The sequence below is a fragment of the Orycteropus afer genome, unplaced genomic scaffold (assembly GCF_000298275.1).
Source record: "Orycteropus afer afer isolate SDZICR_OR568_19922 unplaced genomic scaffold, OryAfe1.0 scaffold00077, whole genome shotgun sequence".
NCBI classification, from domain to species: Eukaryota; Metazoa; Chordata; class Mammalia; order Tubulidentata; family Orycteropodidae; genus Orycteropus; species Orycteropus afer.
The window spans coordinates 3,947,852-3,962,848 of NW_006921664.1; positions in this window are offsets into that span (position 1 = coordinate 3,947,852).

The following is a 14,997-nucleotide window of genomic DNA, read 5'->3' on the forward strand; positions in this document are numbered from 1 at the left end:
TGTTTCAACAAATGGATGTTGTGCTGGAGGCACTGACTTGGCTACTGCAAGAGATTTGGAAGACAGCTACCTGGCCAACTGACTGGAAGAGATCACAACTGGACCAGTAAACAGCATCACAATAAATGGAGAAAAGATTGAAGTTGTCAGACACTTCATATTACTTGGTTCTACAATCAACACCAATGGAAGCGGCAGTCAAGATATCAGACGACATATAGTGGGCAAATCGGCTGCAAAAGACCTCTTTCAAGTGCTGAAGAGCAAAAATATCTCCTTGAAGACTAAGGCATGCCTAACACATGCCTCATATGCATGTGAGAGCTGTAATGAACAAGGAAGACCAAAGAAGAGTCAATGCTTTTGAGTTGTGATGTTGATGAAGAATACTGAAAGTACCATGGACTGCTAAAAGAATGAACAAATCTGTCTTGGAAGTGCAGCCAGAATGCTCATTGGAAGCAAGAATGGCCAGACTTCGTCTTACCTACTTTGGTCATGTTGCAAGAAGGGACTAGTCCCTGGAGAAGGATATCATGCTTGGTAATGTGGAAGGTCAATAAAAAAGGGGAAGGTCCTCAATGAGATGGATTGACACAGTAGCTGCAATGATGGGCTCAAGTATAGCAAGGATTGTGAGGCTGTCACAGGACTGGGCAGTGTTTCATTCTGCTGTACGTAAGTTTGCTATGAGTCAGAGACAACTCGATAACATTTATAAAGTGACAAATGATTGGATAGCTTGCTAATAATGCAAATAAAGTTCATGGCACACTTGTGGGGGTGGGACCACACAAATAAGTGGCATGGAACCCTAAGAAGGGGATTGGTCAGTTTTGCCATACACTAGACTTAAAATGACCTATCCCAGAGTTGAACAAGGAAGATTGCACTACCACCAAGAAAGAAGAACTAGGAATGGAAAAAATCCTTTGGACCCAGGATTCCTGCGCTGAGAACTTCCTAGATCCAGTAGACAGAGAGGTGTAGCACCAGCAATAGCAAGGCACTATGAAAACCAGTGGCAGAGAAATGGTGGCAGCAGAACTAGGAGACCAGCAAGAGATGGTATGGTAGGCTTCCTGGCCCAGAGAACAAGAACTTGAGTGCCTTCAGGCAAGAGGCTTGCTGGCAAAGTGAGGTTCCTCTGGACATTTATTGGCAGAGCTAAAAAGCTTTTAACATTTGCTGGACCAGGGCAGAGGCTGGGAGGGCCCAAGAGGCCCAAGGGGCTGAGGGGCCAAGAGGCCGAGGGCCAAGGAGAGAGACCTGCCTGGGGACATGGCCAAGAAGCTGTCGTGATCGAAGAACTGTATCCGGAGTTGTTCTGGTTCCTGAATTGTAACCTGTTACTTTCCTAATAAACCTCATAATCTTGAGTATTTCTTGTGAGTTCTGTGAGGCCATTGCAATGAATTATTGAACCCAGCAGAGAAGTAGAGAGTGGCATGTGAGGGCTGGCTGGTGTCAGAATTGGTAGAAAAAATGTGGAGAGAGAAAGTATATATCTGATTTCTGCTTCATAGTAATCAGGCTTAATGGTTGATGGTGCTTCTCTCTTCCTCTCATGAAGTTATAGGAAGTCAGATTCCTCCACCACGCCAATTTACATGTGTTGTCTTGAGTATCTGCTTTTCTCTGTGGTCCCAGAGGTAGCAGTGCATTTTCAGCACTCAGTTTCACACTATGGACTCTCTATTTTTGCAGCTCAGGTTTCATAAAAAGGAACCAATCTATTTAAAGTAAAAGGTCACCTAGGAGACTCCAAGTATCCCATAATTCACTGTGGCACATCTTGGGCCTTTCTTTCTAGAGGAACAGCAGCAATTGCAGGAGCAAATACTTAATTCACAAATAAAAAAAGTAATAGGCTGACAGTAATTCAGTTAGGTATAAAAATAATAGGTGTACACTTCCATGTTTGATATGTACACTTCCATATTTGATAATATAAATGGCACATATATATTTTTAAATTTTATTGTGATTTGGGTGAAAGTTTACAGAGCAAATTCATTTTCCATACAGCAGTTCATACACATTTTGTTTCATGACATTGACTGCAATTTCCCACAATGTAACAGCTCTCTTCCCACTTCCTCTCCATAGTTTCCTCTTCCTTGTGTCCTTCCCTCCCATGTACTCCTCCTGTCCCCCGAGTGATCTCCCTGTGCATACATTGCCCTTCTGTTCTCAGCATAAGAGTTTTTAGTTTTGTATTCTTGGACTGTGATGGCAGAGAAATACTTGAGCGATTTTGCCTTGCCTTTGGGAATTAAGATTGGGTTATAATCCCAATTCAGCCACTTACAACGTGCCTATGGGCAAATCACCCAGCTTCTCCAGGACTCCTGATAATGAAGTCCATAGTATCAGCTTTCCTAGCTGTTATAAGGAGTAAAGAAGATTAATGTAAAAGCAAATTTTCAATATAGTAAGTGTTAAGTACATAATGCTAATAATAAAATGTTTAACAGTGGCTTGACTGATGTTTGGCTAAACCATCAATTACAGGAATGTTCTGTTTTTTAATAAAATGGTGTGTGGGTCAGATCTTTCGTAGAGAGGAACTCCATAGCTAATTTAGGATTTATGACAACACAAATACAAAATCCATGCTTACGAAAAACTCGTGCAGATTGTCTCTAAGAGGTCTTTGTGGGTCCCTACACTAATTGCCACAAGGTAGCTGTTTGTAGTAAGACACTTTCAAAGTCCCCAGTGAGCCTCCAATAACCTTCAAGGGGTTCACTGGGTTTCTGTGGAGCCCTGAAATTCCTTACCTCTCCAGGAAAATAATTTTGTGTTCATGCCTTCTCTAGTCTTTCGGTGGAGATGTCTTACTCATTTTCTCAAGATTACTGAACCACCTCCAGTGCTTATTTTTCAGACAAATTATAACTTTGCTCCATTTTGCCATGAAGCAAAAGCTGGGAAGATGGAGTCTATGGAGAAAAGCTGATAAACAATGGGTACCAGAGGCCTCAATACTGGCAGATGTGATGAGTTTCCTGTGTTTTAATAAGTATTTTCATTTTGAAATGAATTATGTAAATTCTCATTCTCTCTGACAGAATTCTCTGAGAAAGCAAGGAAGACAGTGCCATTGCCAGAGAGCCAATACAGTTAAATCTTATTAAGTGAAGCTAGATTATTCAAAATAGCATGTAATTCAGATTAGTAGTAACCCACTCCTCTTCTAGGTAAACTTGGTTCATTATCATTTCATATTTTTTTTTCTAGGCCTTTCACTTCAATTTCATCAAATGGCACTCTACTTTGGTAAAGAATATTACATAGGAATGATGGAGAGAATGTAATTATTGCAATTGGAGCAGTTTAATTCTGAGGTTATTTGACAAACAAATTATGCAGACTGACTTTTTTTTTTTTTTTTAAATTGTGATTTGGGTACAAATTTACAAAGCACATGTATTTCACTCTCATCAATTCATGCCCGTTTGATTTCATGGCCCCAACTACAATCCCCAACCATAAAAACTCTCGTCCCCTCTCCTTCCTGTGACTACTCCTTCCGTGTTCCCTTACCTATGCATTCCCATCTGTCCAGCTTTCCCTCTGTGTGAATACTGCCCCTCTAATATCTCATGGTTGACTGCTCTAAGAGGTGCATCTCCCTAGGGTAGGTGGGTTGCAGACTGACTTTCAACTGCCTGCACCAGAGGTTTGAGAAAGGCAGGAAGACCTGTGCATATGGAGTACATATGGAGTGAACCCTGCTGGGGAAGCCTTGGCTGCATTCTCTTTGCCTAACCCACCCCCAACAGCCCACACTCTGCAGAGAGGTTCCTTTGTGTGTTCTCTTGAGAGAATTGTTCAGAAGGAAGAGTTTTGGGAAGCCTATTCCTAATGCTCATCTCAGGAACTTTTTTTTATTTTTTTGAAGGAAACAGTGATGAAAAGCATGTAAGTCAAACAGAAAGGTCATTTACCTCAGGGGAATGAGTGCAGAGTGAGGGGCTGCAGTAGAGAAGAGTGGACTTTCAATTTTTACAACACAAATTTTGGGGATATCTGCACTATTTAAAATAATACAAGGCAGCAGATTAACATGAGGTAGATCTATATGTGTTAACATGGAAAACTCTTCAAGTTATATTATTTAAATTTTTTAAGCAAATCGCACAAAAATAAATACAGCTTGATACAATTTATATAATTTAAATATAATTTAAATATTACAAACAAAGCACAAACTCAGACTGTATTTCCATATGTGTATATATATAATATGTGTATATGTGAATGCATAGAAAGAAGCTTGTGGGAAAACACATCAAACTGACAGCATTGGATGACTGCTTGGGAGGAGAGTGGAGTGTGGAAGGGAGAAGCAGAATATTACTTTATACTGCTTAAATCTATACAACAGTAATGTTTAATGTATTATCTTTATGGTTAATTTAAAAATAAGTAAATTTAAGAAATAAAGCATATATTACTTTCATTAAGAAAAATAATTTTTTAATGGGAACAAAGCAATCACAGGCAAAATAAGTGAACAGAAGAAAACTTCTCAAAAGAATAATAATAGCTTTCTGATATGAGAGTATTTCATGTGCTTGACATTTTATAGACATTATCATTTAATCCGCACAACAGACCTGCAAAGTGGTTACTGGACAGAGGGGGAAAATCAGGTTCAGAAGAAGTAACTTGCTACAGGATCTCAGCAACAGAGCAGGCCTGAAATTCAAACCTAGGTCCACACTCTGGCTCTTTCTATAGTGTCATGCCACTTCATGTTGTTGTTGTTGTTGTTGTTATGTGCTGTCGAGTCGGCCCCCACTTCATGTTAGGTTCTTCAAATGCCTACAGGGGCTCTTGGAGTACTCAGGAAAGATGTTAAAACTTAAAATTAAGCATTATGTCCTCCCTTGTCTAGAGGGGAAATAGTTGGGTATGTGATCAAAAGAATTTAAGGCAAGTGAAAAAAAAAAAAAAAACATTGAAAGAATGAAAAAAAAAAAAAAAAGATTTCAGGAATTTTGTCCATTTCCTTAGTTTTTGGTAAAAGGTTTTGCAACCATGTTCACTAAATCACCCTTGATCAAGGTACCAATTGATACTTTTGCAGCTGAAGCAGACAGACTTTCTTGTTATTGTTTTTTGAAAACAAAGCATTTTCCAATTCAACAATTCAATTCAGTGACATTGATTACATTCATTATGTTGTATAACAATCATCACTATCCTTTTCCAAATTATTTTACTACTATGAACAGAAACTTAGGACTCCCTAAGAAATGACACCCCTTTTGCCCCTCCCTCCCACCTGTGTAAACACTAATATACTTTGTTCTCCATACATTTGCTTATTCTAGATATTTCATGTAAGTGAGATCATACAATAGTTGTTCTTTCATGACTAACTTCACTCAACATCATGTTTTCAAGTTTGATCTATATTGTAGCTTGTATCAGGACTTCATTTCTTTTTATGGCTGAGTAATAGTCTGTTGTCCATTACTCATCTTGTCAGTTTGTCATACTTGGTGGCTTGCATGTTGCTGTGAGGCTAGAGGATATGCCACCAGTATTTCAAATACCAGCAGAGTGATTCACGGTGGATAGGTTTCAGTGGAGCTTCTAGACTAAGACAGACTGGGAAGAAGGACTAGGCCATCCACTTTTGGAAATTATCAAACAGGATCATTAATATCACATTACTGAAGATAATCCAAAAATCGTTGCAGCAGTATATTGACAGGGAACTTCCAGAAATTCAAGTTGGATTCAGGAGAGGACATGCAACTAGAGATATCATTGCTGATGTCAGATGGATCTTGGCTGAAAGCAAAAATATCAGAAGGATGTTTACCTGTGTTTTACTGACTATGCAAAGGCATTTGACTGTGTGGATCGTAACAAATTATGGATAACATTACAAAGAATGAGAATTCCAGAACACTTAATTGTACTCATGAGTAACCTGTACATAGACCATGAGGCTGTCATTCAAACAGAACAAGGAAATGGTTTAAAATCAGGCAGGGTGTGTGTCAGCGTTGTATCCTTTCACCATTTTATTCAGTCTGTATGCTGACCAAATAATTCAAGAAGCTGGACTATATGAAGAAGAACACAGCATCAGGATTGGAGAAAAACTTATTCACAACTTGTGATATGTTGATCACACAACCTTGCTTGCTGAAAATGAAGACTTGAAACACTTACTGATGAAGCTCAAAGACTACAGTCCTCAGTATGGATTAAACATAAAGAAAATGAAAATCCTCGCAACTGGACCAATAAGCAACATCACAATAAATGGAAAAAAAGATTGTAGTTGTCAGGGATTTCATTTTACTTGGATCTGCAATTGACATCTTTGGAAACAGTAGTCAAGAAATCAGACATCGTATTGCACTGGGCAAATCTGATACAAAAGACCTCTTTAAAGTTTAAGAAGCAAAGATGTCTCTTTGAAGACTAGGGTGCTCCTAACCCAAGCCAAGGTATTTCTAGTTGCTTCATATGCACGTGAAATCTGGACAATAAATAAGAAAGACTGAAGAACTGATGCCTTTGAATTGTGGTGTTGGTCAAGAATACCGAAAATACCTTGGACTGCCAGAAGAACAAACAAATCTGTCCTGGAAAAAGTGCAGCTGGAATGTTCTTTAGAAGTGAGAATGACCAGAATCATCTCACCTACTTTGGTCATGTTGTCAGAAGGAACCATTCTCTGGAGAAGGATGTCATGCTTGGTAAAGTAGGAGGTCAGTGAAAAGGGGGAAGACCATCAATGAGATAGGTTGACACAGTGGCTGCAACAGGCTTAAGTATAGCAGGGGTTGTGAGGATGGCACAGGACTTGGTGGTGTTTTGTTCTGTTGTGCATAGGGTTGCTTTCAATTGGACCTTGTTGGATGGTACCTAACAAGAACAACAATATTTCATTGTGTGAATGTACAACTCTTGGGTTATTTCCACCTTTTGGCTACTGTGAATAATGCTGCAATGAACATTGGTGTACAAGTGTCTGTGTTCCTGCTTTCAATTCTTTTGGGTATATTCCTAGGATTGGGATTGCTGGGTCATGTGATAATTCTATGTTTAATTCTTTGAGGAACAAACTGTTTTCCATTGCAGCTATGTCATTTTGGACATAGACTTTCCAATGTGGGAACCACTGTGGGAGAGAGTCTATCTGGGAAGGAAAGAAGGAAGGCCTCCTTGTTTCCTCCTTTGATAACAGTTATCAGACAACAACGAAGTTGCCTCATTGGACACTCTTCCCCTCTCATCCTTCCCTAGGTCCTCCCTTACATGCATTTTTCCTGCTCTGTGAATGCTTCCTCCCCTTTCCTGCTTCTTCTCTCCAAGTACACCCTACACGATTTCCTCCACCTTAAAACAGTTTTCTGTCCTCTTTAATCTCCACCAGGAGGGTCTCTCATTATTAATTTTTTAAAAAATTTTTAGTCTTGTATATTATTAGGGAAAATATTTTGGGTGTAGTCAAGGGGGTTCAGTGGTAGAATTATGTCTTCAGTGTGGGAAATCTGAGTTTTATTTCCAGCCAATGCACCTCATACCTCATACACAGCCACCACACATCTGCAGAGGAATTTTGATTGTTGCTATGATGCTGAACAGCTTTCACTGGAGCTTCCAGACTAAGACAGACTAGGAAGAAATGCCTGGTGATCTATTTCTAAAAATCAGCCAATTAGAATTCTGTGGGTCAACTGATCATGGAGATGACATAGAACCAGTTAATGTTTTGTTCTATTGTGCATGGAGTCACTAGGAGTCACTAGGAGTCAGGCGCTGACTTGATGGCAGCTAACAACAATAACAAGATGGTTTGTTCAGATACAGACCACCTAATCTAAAGCCATTTTTATCTAGTGATCAACTGCCTGATGCACAGTTCAGTCTTTTTTTTTTTTTTTTTTGAGTATTAGTGCATCCATTTGAGATCCCATCTTTTGTCAAGATTTACTTGAAAGCTACAATTATTAGGACAGATCAATATAGACAGTAGGATAGACAAATAGATCAATGGAACAGAAGGGAATCCAGAAATAGATCCATACTTACGTGGTCAAGTGATTTTCAATGAAAATGTCAATCAACTCAATGGAGAAAGCAGTCTTATCCACAAATGTGATAATATAGTTGGATATCTTTATGAAAAATAATGAAAATCTTGACCCATACCTCACACCACACAAAAAAAATTAATTTGAGATGGATTGTAGATTTAAACGTTAAAGCTAAAGATACATAGATTCTGGAAGAAAATGTATGATAATATTTTTGCAGGTTTGGGTAGGCAAAGTTTTCTTAGACAAAAAACAAAAATTACAAAAGAAAAAAAGATATATTAAAATTCATTATGATAAAAAAAAACTTCTGCAACAATAAAAAGTGAAAAAAATAAAAAATAAGTAAAAACTTCTGCTCATCAAAATATACAGTTAAGAACATGAAAAGGCAAGGCCAAGACTGGGAGAAAATACCAATAATGCATAAATATATGAAAAAAAATTGCATCTTGAGTGGCAGCTACAATTTCATCCAATTGGAGCAATTAAGGCCTCCATTCTTTTAGGCCATCTGGGGGCTTATAGGGGAGTAATCTGGTAATGGGAAGATGTGACCTTAGCTCTAGACATGTAAAGGCATGGGAGACCCTGGAATCTAGGTCTCACACCCTCTTAAGCAGGCAGGGAGCTGAGGGCTCTTACCTGTAGTTCCTGAAGCTTGGCCTAGGGCAGGAGCCATCCAGAGAGGTGCTGGTCTATGACTTCAGGGCAGTGTCATAGCTGGAAACCAAAGAGAAAGTTCCATGAAGGACCAACATAAAGTGGGTTTAGCAGAGTGGAGGAAAGAAAGTGCAAAATAGAACCATTGGGTTCAGGAGGGGAGCTCTTGTGGTATAGTGCCTAGGGCATTTGACTGCTAACCAGAAAGCTGGAGGTTCAAACCCACCAGCCACTCTTCAGAAGTAAGATTGGGCAATTTACTTCTGTAGAGATACTGCCTCAGAAACCTAAGGAGGGGTCACTATGAGTCAGATCCCACTCGATGGCAGTTTTTTTTTTAGAGTTTAAGTTCAGGAAAGCAAACATTACCCATGATCAGAAGGGAGCTGCTTATGGCACTGGAGCTATAAAGACTCAGGGGCTCAGTATATAAAAAGCTGTGAAAAGAAAGGCTGAAGGTCTTCTCTTCTCTATTCAGTCATGAGTTTTAGTAATGTTCCCTGAAAATATTGGCTTATAATAATGTCAAGGCTTCCCTGACCCCTGGGGCAGAGTTGAAAGCCTCTTCTCTATGTTCTTACAATGCTTTGTCCATTTGTTATGTAGGTGCTTATCACATTGAATTGTCATTTTCTGTTTGCAGGTGAGTCTCTTCTGTCAACAGTTGTGAGGATTTCAAGGACAGGGACCTGCCTACCCTCTTTGTATCCTTAGCAACTACCAGTGCTGGCATACAAGATCACTCAGTGATGTTTGATGAATATGTAGATATGTGGATGAAGTTGTAGCTGCCACTCAAGATGCAGAATTATAAATGTGATGACTAATGCATGGGGGTGGTAGATAGAAAAGTCTACATTACAGTGAGTCAAGAATCAGCCTGTCATCTGGGCCCACCTTGACAAATATTTAACACATCATTAGAACTGCAACAGATGGTTTCTTAGAGCTTGTCAGAGTCAAACACTTAACTTTTCCAGATAGGATTTTGGATGCGTGAGACAATAAAACTTTACATGGAAAGTGTGAAGACTTGGTTTTCCCTTTTCAGAACTGGAATTCGGTTTTCTCCAGGTTCAAAGGAGAGACACTAAATATTCTTCACTAATTTTTTTTTTTCTTTCTCTTTGTGGTTTTATTTATCATTTATTTTTTCTTATTATGATTTTGGTGAAAATTTACAGAGCAAATTTATTTTCTATTCAACAATTCATACAGATTTTGTTTCATGACATTGATTGCAATCTCCAAAATGTAACAGCTCTCTTCCTACTTCCTTTCTATGGTTATCTTTTCCCTGTGTACTTCTTTCCTATTCATTCCTGCCCTCTGAGCTGTCTCCCTGGGCAAATGCTGCCCTTCTGATCTCTCATGGTATATTGTTCTAAGGAATGTACCTACCTGGTATAATGTTTCACCTTGTAGGACTGTGTTTTGTTTGGCAGGAAGCCACGGGAGTGAGTTCAATTCCAGGCCCAAAGGGTAACTAGGGACCATAGTGTCAGGGGTTTTACTAGTCTGTATCAGACCAGTAAGCCTGGTCTTTTTTTTTTTTTTTTTATTACTTTAAACTTTATTCCACATTTTTCTCCCACTCTATCCAGGATCTCCAATTTTTATGCCTTTCTGAGTGGTCGGCAGTGGTAGCCAGGTACTATCTAGTTCTTCTGGTTTCATGGTCATGTATGTTAAGGTCCCCATGGTCCACTAGTCCTTTGGACTATTGTTTCCATGCATCTTTGATTTTCTTCACTCTTCTTTGCTCTGGATGAGGAGAGACCAATTGTTGCATCTTAGATGGCTGCACAAAAGCTTTTAAGATCCCAGTTGCTACGCACCAAAGTAGGATGTAGAACAATGTTTTTGTATACTATGTTATGCCAATTGAGCTCCATGCACCCTGCAATCATGGTCCCAAGCCTGCAGGCCCAGTGACTCACTCCCTCAAGGTGTTTGGTTGTGGTTAGGAAGTTATCACAACTTTGTCCCCTGTTAGCTCTATTACATATATATATATATATATATATATATATATACACACACACACACACACACACACACACACACACACACAGTCTTATAGCACATACAAATATATATGTGGAAATATCATCTGCCAAACTTATATATGGTCATTGGTGTATTCCCTTTTGCCTACTTATATATGACCATTTAGTGTGTCTACCTATGTATCCATGTGTACATTAATGTTTGTTATTACTGATAATGCAGTATCGTGCATATAAAAGTGTTTACCTTTGTTATCTATACCTCTTGTGCACCTCTCCATGTCTGTTCACCTTTGTTATCTATACCTCTTGTGCACCTCTCCATATCTTCCCTTTCCTTCATGTTTTTGTGCTGCTCACTCCTTTTGGTATTTTGCCTTTCCCAAATCAATACTTGTCTCTTACTTATATAGAAATTATCCCTCCCCTCCCCTCCCATCTCTGGTAACTAACAAAGGAACTTTCCATCCATGTGTAAACCTTTCTTTTAATTTTTACAACAGGGGATTCATACAATATCTGTCCTTCTGTAATAACTTATTTTACTAAGTATAATGTCCTCCAAGTTCATCCATGCTATGAGATGTTTCACAGATTTATTATTATTATTATTCTTTAATGTTGCATCACATTCCATTGTGTGTATGGACAATAGTTTGGTTATCTATCCATTCATCCATTGAAGGGCATTTAGGTTGTTTCCATTTCTCTGTGATTGTGTATAGTGCTGTGAATACATCTATTTATGGCCTTGTTCTCACTTCTTTAGGATATATCCCTAGTAATGGGATTGCTGGATCAAATGATATTTTTATTTCCAACTTTTAAAGAAAGTGCCATACCATTTTCCACATGGGTTGTATCATTTTGCAGTTCCACCAGCAGTGTAGCTCCAAATCTTCACCAGCATTTATGATTTTCTGTCTTATTGAACTATGCTATTATTGTTAGGATGCAATGATATCTCATTATTTTCATTTCCATCTCTCAAAAGGCTAATGATCACTAGAATTGCTTCATGTGACTGTGGAGTCACCTACTTGTCTTTTCAATTCTGTTAAAGTCTGATTTATATATTTGGGGATCTTTTATTGGGTATGTCATCCTTGAGCAATGAGATGGAAGATGTGCCCCAGAGTTGCTATTCTCTTCATCTGTTCCTTAGACCTGAGAGGTGTAACGTTTGTTAAGAAGAAGGAAGGGCTTATACAAATCAAATCCTTCCTTTCCTTCATTCACACAAAGATTCAGCTGGGTTAGGCCTCTTTAGGTAGGAGGCAGTATTGTATGTCAGCAGATCTTCAAATTCAGCATGATGGAATCCTAGAAAGGGAGTTACAAGGCTTGCTTTAAGGAGAGGGAGTAAAGAGAGTAAACTGGAAACAAAAGCCCCCGCCAAGAATAAGTAGCAGGAATTTTCTAGGAAAATCTCTTCTCTTTCAGGAACCAAGTATTAGGATAAGAAGCTGAAGAAGGTTGTGATTTGGCTAGGGTAGGAATTTGACAAAAATAGGGCTTTTTGCAGGTAACTTAACCTTTTAAATTCTCTGTTCCTTTTTATAAAACAGGGATAATAATATTACCTTACTTTGTCTCTGAGTTTCTTTGAGGTTTCCAAAGAGTGAATTTACTGCCTAAGGCATTTGACTGCTAACCAGAAGGCTGGCAGTTCAAACCCTCCGTAGAGATACCTCCTCGGAAACCCAAGGAAGGGTTGCTATGAGTCAGAACCAACTCCACAGCAGGGAGCTTTTTTTCAAACTGTAAATCACTATATGCATGTGAGATAGTGTTATTTTGATACCACCTGGGAAACCCAAGGAGGGGTCACTATGAGTCAGGTCTGACTGATGGCATATAACAACATAGGTTTTAGAACAGAAGTGTCAAAATGGGCAGTCAACTTCCCATTTGCTAATCAGAGAAGAAAATTGGTCACTTTATACATAAGTGCCTGGGAGCTCTGGTAGCATAGTGGCTAAGACACTTGCCTGCTAACCAGATGGCTGGCGGTTCAAACCCACCAGCCACTCCTTGGAAGGAAGGTTTGGGCAATGCACACACACACACACACACATACATCTGCCTAAAGAAAAAGTCAGGATAATCTCAAACTGCCTCAGGCTTGGCTCCCCAGATTCTGTCCTGAGCCAGCCAGTGCCTAGAATTCCAGCATTAGTCATGCTTTCCTATGGAGGTTCCAGTAAATGACAGAAAGGTCACTTGGGAGAGATTTACCATTCAGCTATAAATACATGAGCTGAGCTGCATTTATCTGATTAGCCTTTGGATCAGAGGTAAATGGGTCAGAAGAGGACCAGGGTCACACATGAGGGAGTAGAGTTCTTGGCTGGGGACAGTTGAAGGTGTCACCCTCCCCATTGCCTGGCTTTCACTGAGTACCAGTAATGGTAACCAGGCTTTAGGTTACTTTCATAATTCCAAGAAAAAAATGTAGGGTTATGTGAATGATATGCACTTTCCCTGAAACTGTCAAATACTCTATTCAGTGATTCCTTTTCTCATTTGAAAAATGTTAATAAGCACCAAAAAGTGCCCAGTACTGCACATGAATCCTTTCCTTCACTTACCTGAAGACTCAGCCAAGTGAGGGCTCTTTAAGTTAGAGGCAGCATTGTACTTTAGCAGATCTTCCAAGCTCAGTTGATGGCATCCCAGAGAGGGAGCTGCAGGGACTCCCTTCCCAGACCATGCTCTGGTTTCAACTATAAGGAAAGGAGTAAATGGAGTAGGAACCTCTTGAGATTTTAAACTGTAACATAACTCACCTGGGCAGGAATTGGAGAGAAGAGCAGTAGGAAGTGAAGCAAGGTCTCTATCTTCAGGACACCTAGTTTGGTGCAGGTACCACAGGAGTGAGGGAAACAACATACTTTCAGGGGTTAGAAGATCTGGGCAGAGAGTCTCAAGAACAGAGATATTTCTTAGGTATTTTATATTTCCAGTAACAAGCCCAGGGCCTAGTCACTGCCTTGAGTTCTCCAAGTAAATATGCATAAAAGGATCTTGAGCTGTAAGAAAACAAACAAACAAACAAAAAAAAAAAAAACTATTGAGTCAGTTCCAACTTGTATCAACCCCTCCTTGGGTTTCCCAGGTGATATCGCTACAGAAGTAGATTTTCCAGTCTTCCTTCAGAAGAGTGGCTGGTATGTTTGAACTGCCAGCCTTCTGGTTAGCAATCAAATGTCTTAGGCACTATGCCACCAGAGCTCCTGCAGCAATAAGGCAATCTGGAAATCTATGGAAGGTCAGCCTTCCCTAAAGGTAGCCCTCCTGTACTTCACATAGTACAAATGTCCATATATGGGTATCTTGTTTTGAAATGCAAGTGCCTGTATTGTCAAGCTAATTATCATTTTGCTAATCCTAAAGAACAGGCCACAGGGACAGTTGTGGAGCCTGAGAGGGCACCCTAGGTTGGGGGGGGGTCCATGGAGGGGACATGGATAGGGAGATGTCATAAAGAAACCTGATTACCTGCAAATTTGACTCAGACTCTCTCTGAAGTTCAGTCATATTTCCGAGAAAATATATGGAAAGAAAATATGTGTTTACCAGGTCATGTGGCTCTCCCTGTCCAGCTCTCGGCACTACAGGGGGCTAATCTCTGCCACCTGAGAGACCCAGGTGGAAGGAGAAGCTAGAAGAGCCAGCTCAGGCTGCGCTGTAAGCAGTGGAAGGGTCCACTGAGACCTAGGTGGCATCTCCCAGGGGCCGAGCCAGTGTATACCCACTAACTTATTAGCCTCAGTGTTTCTGAGTCAGCTCTGACTCTTCTGAACATTGGGAATTCTACTTTTGTCCTTCTTCAATGAAGGGAACCAAACCATTTGCCTTCTAGTTGACTCTGATTCATGATGACCTCATGTGCACCACAGTAGAACTGTGCTTCATGGAGTTTTCAATGGCTGATTTTTCAGAAATACATTGCCAGGACTTTCTTCCAAGAGGGAAAGGAGAAAACTTTTATTAACCACATGGTATATGGCAGGCACTGCACACATCACCTCATTTTGCTGCAAAGCAATCATGTGAGTTCAGTATTATTTCCCCCTGAAGCCTCTCAGTGACACCTGCCATGTATATGACAGCACCCAGGTAAATAGGGCCACTAAGAGAGCAGCACTGCAAGTTTTCAATTTAAGAGCCAGGGTTCAGAGATCTGACTTCCTGATTTATTAGGGCTAGCTGTAGAGTTATGAGCTCTGGTAGCATAGTGCCTAAGG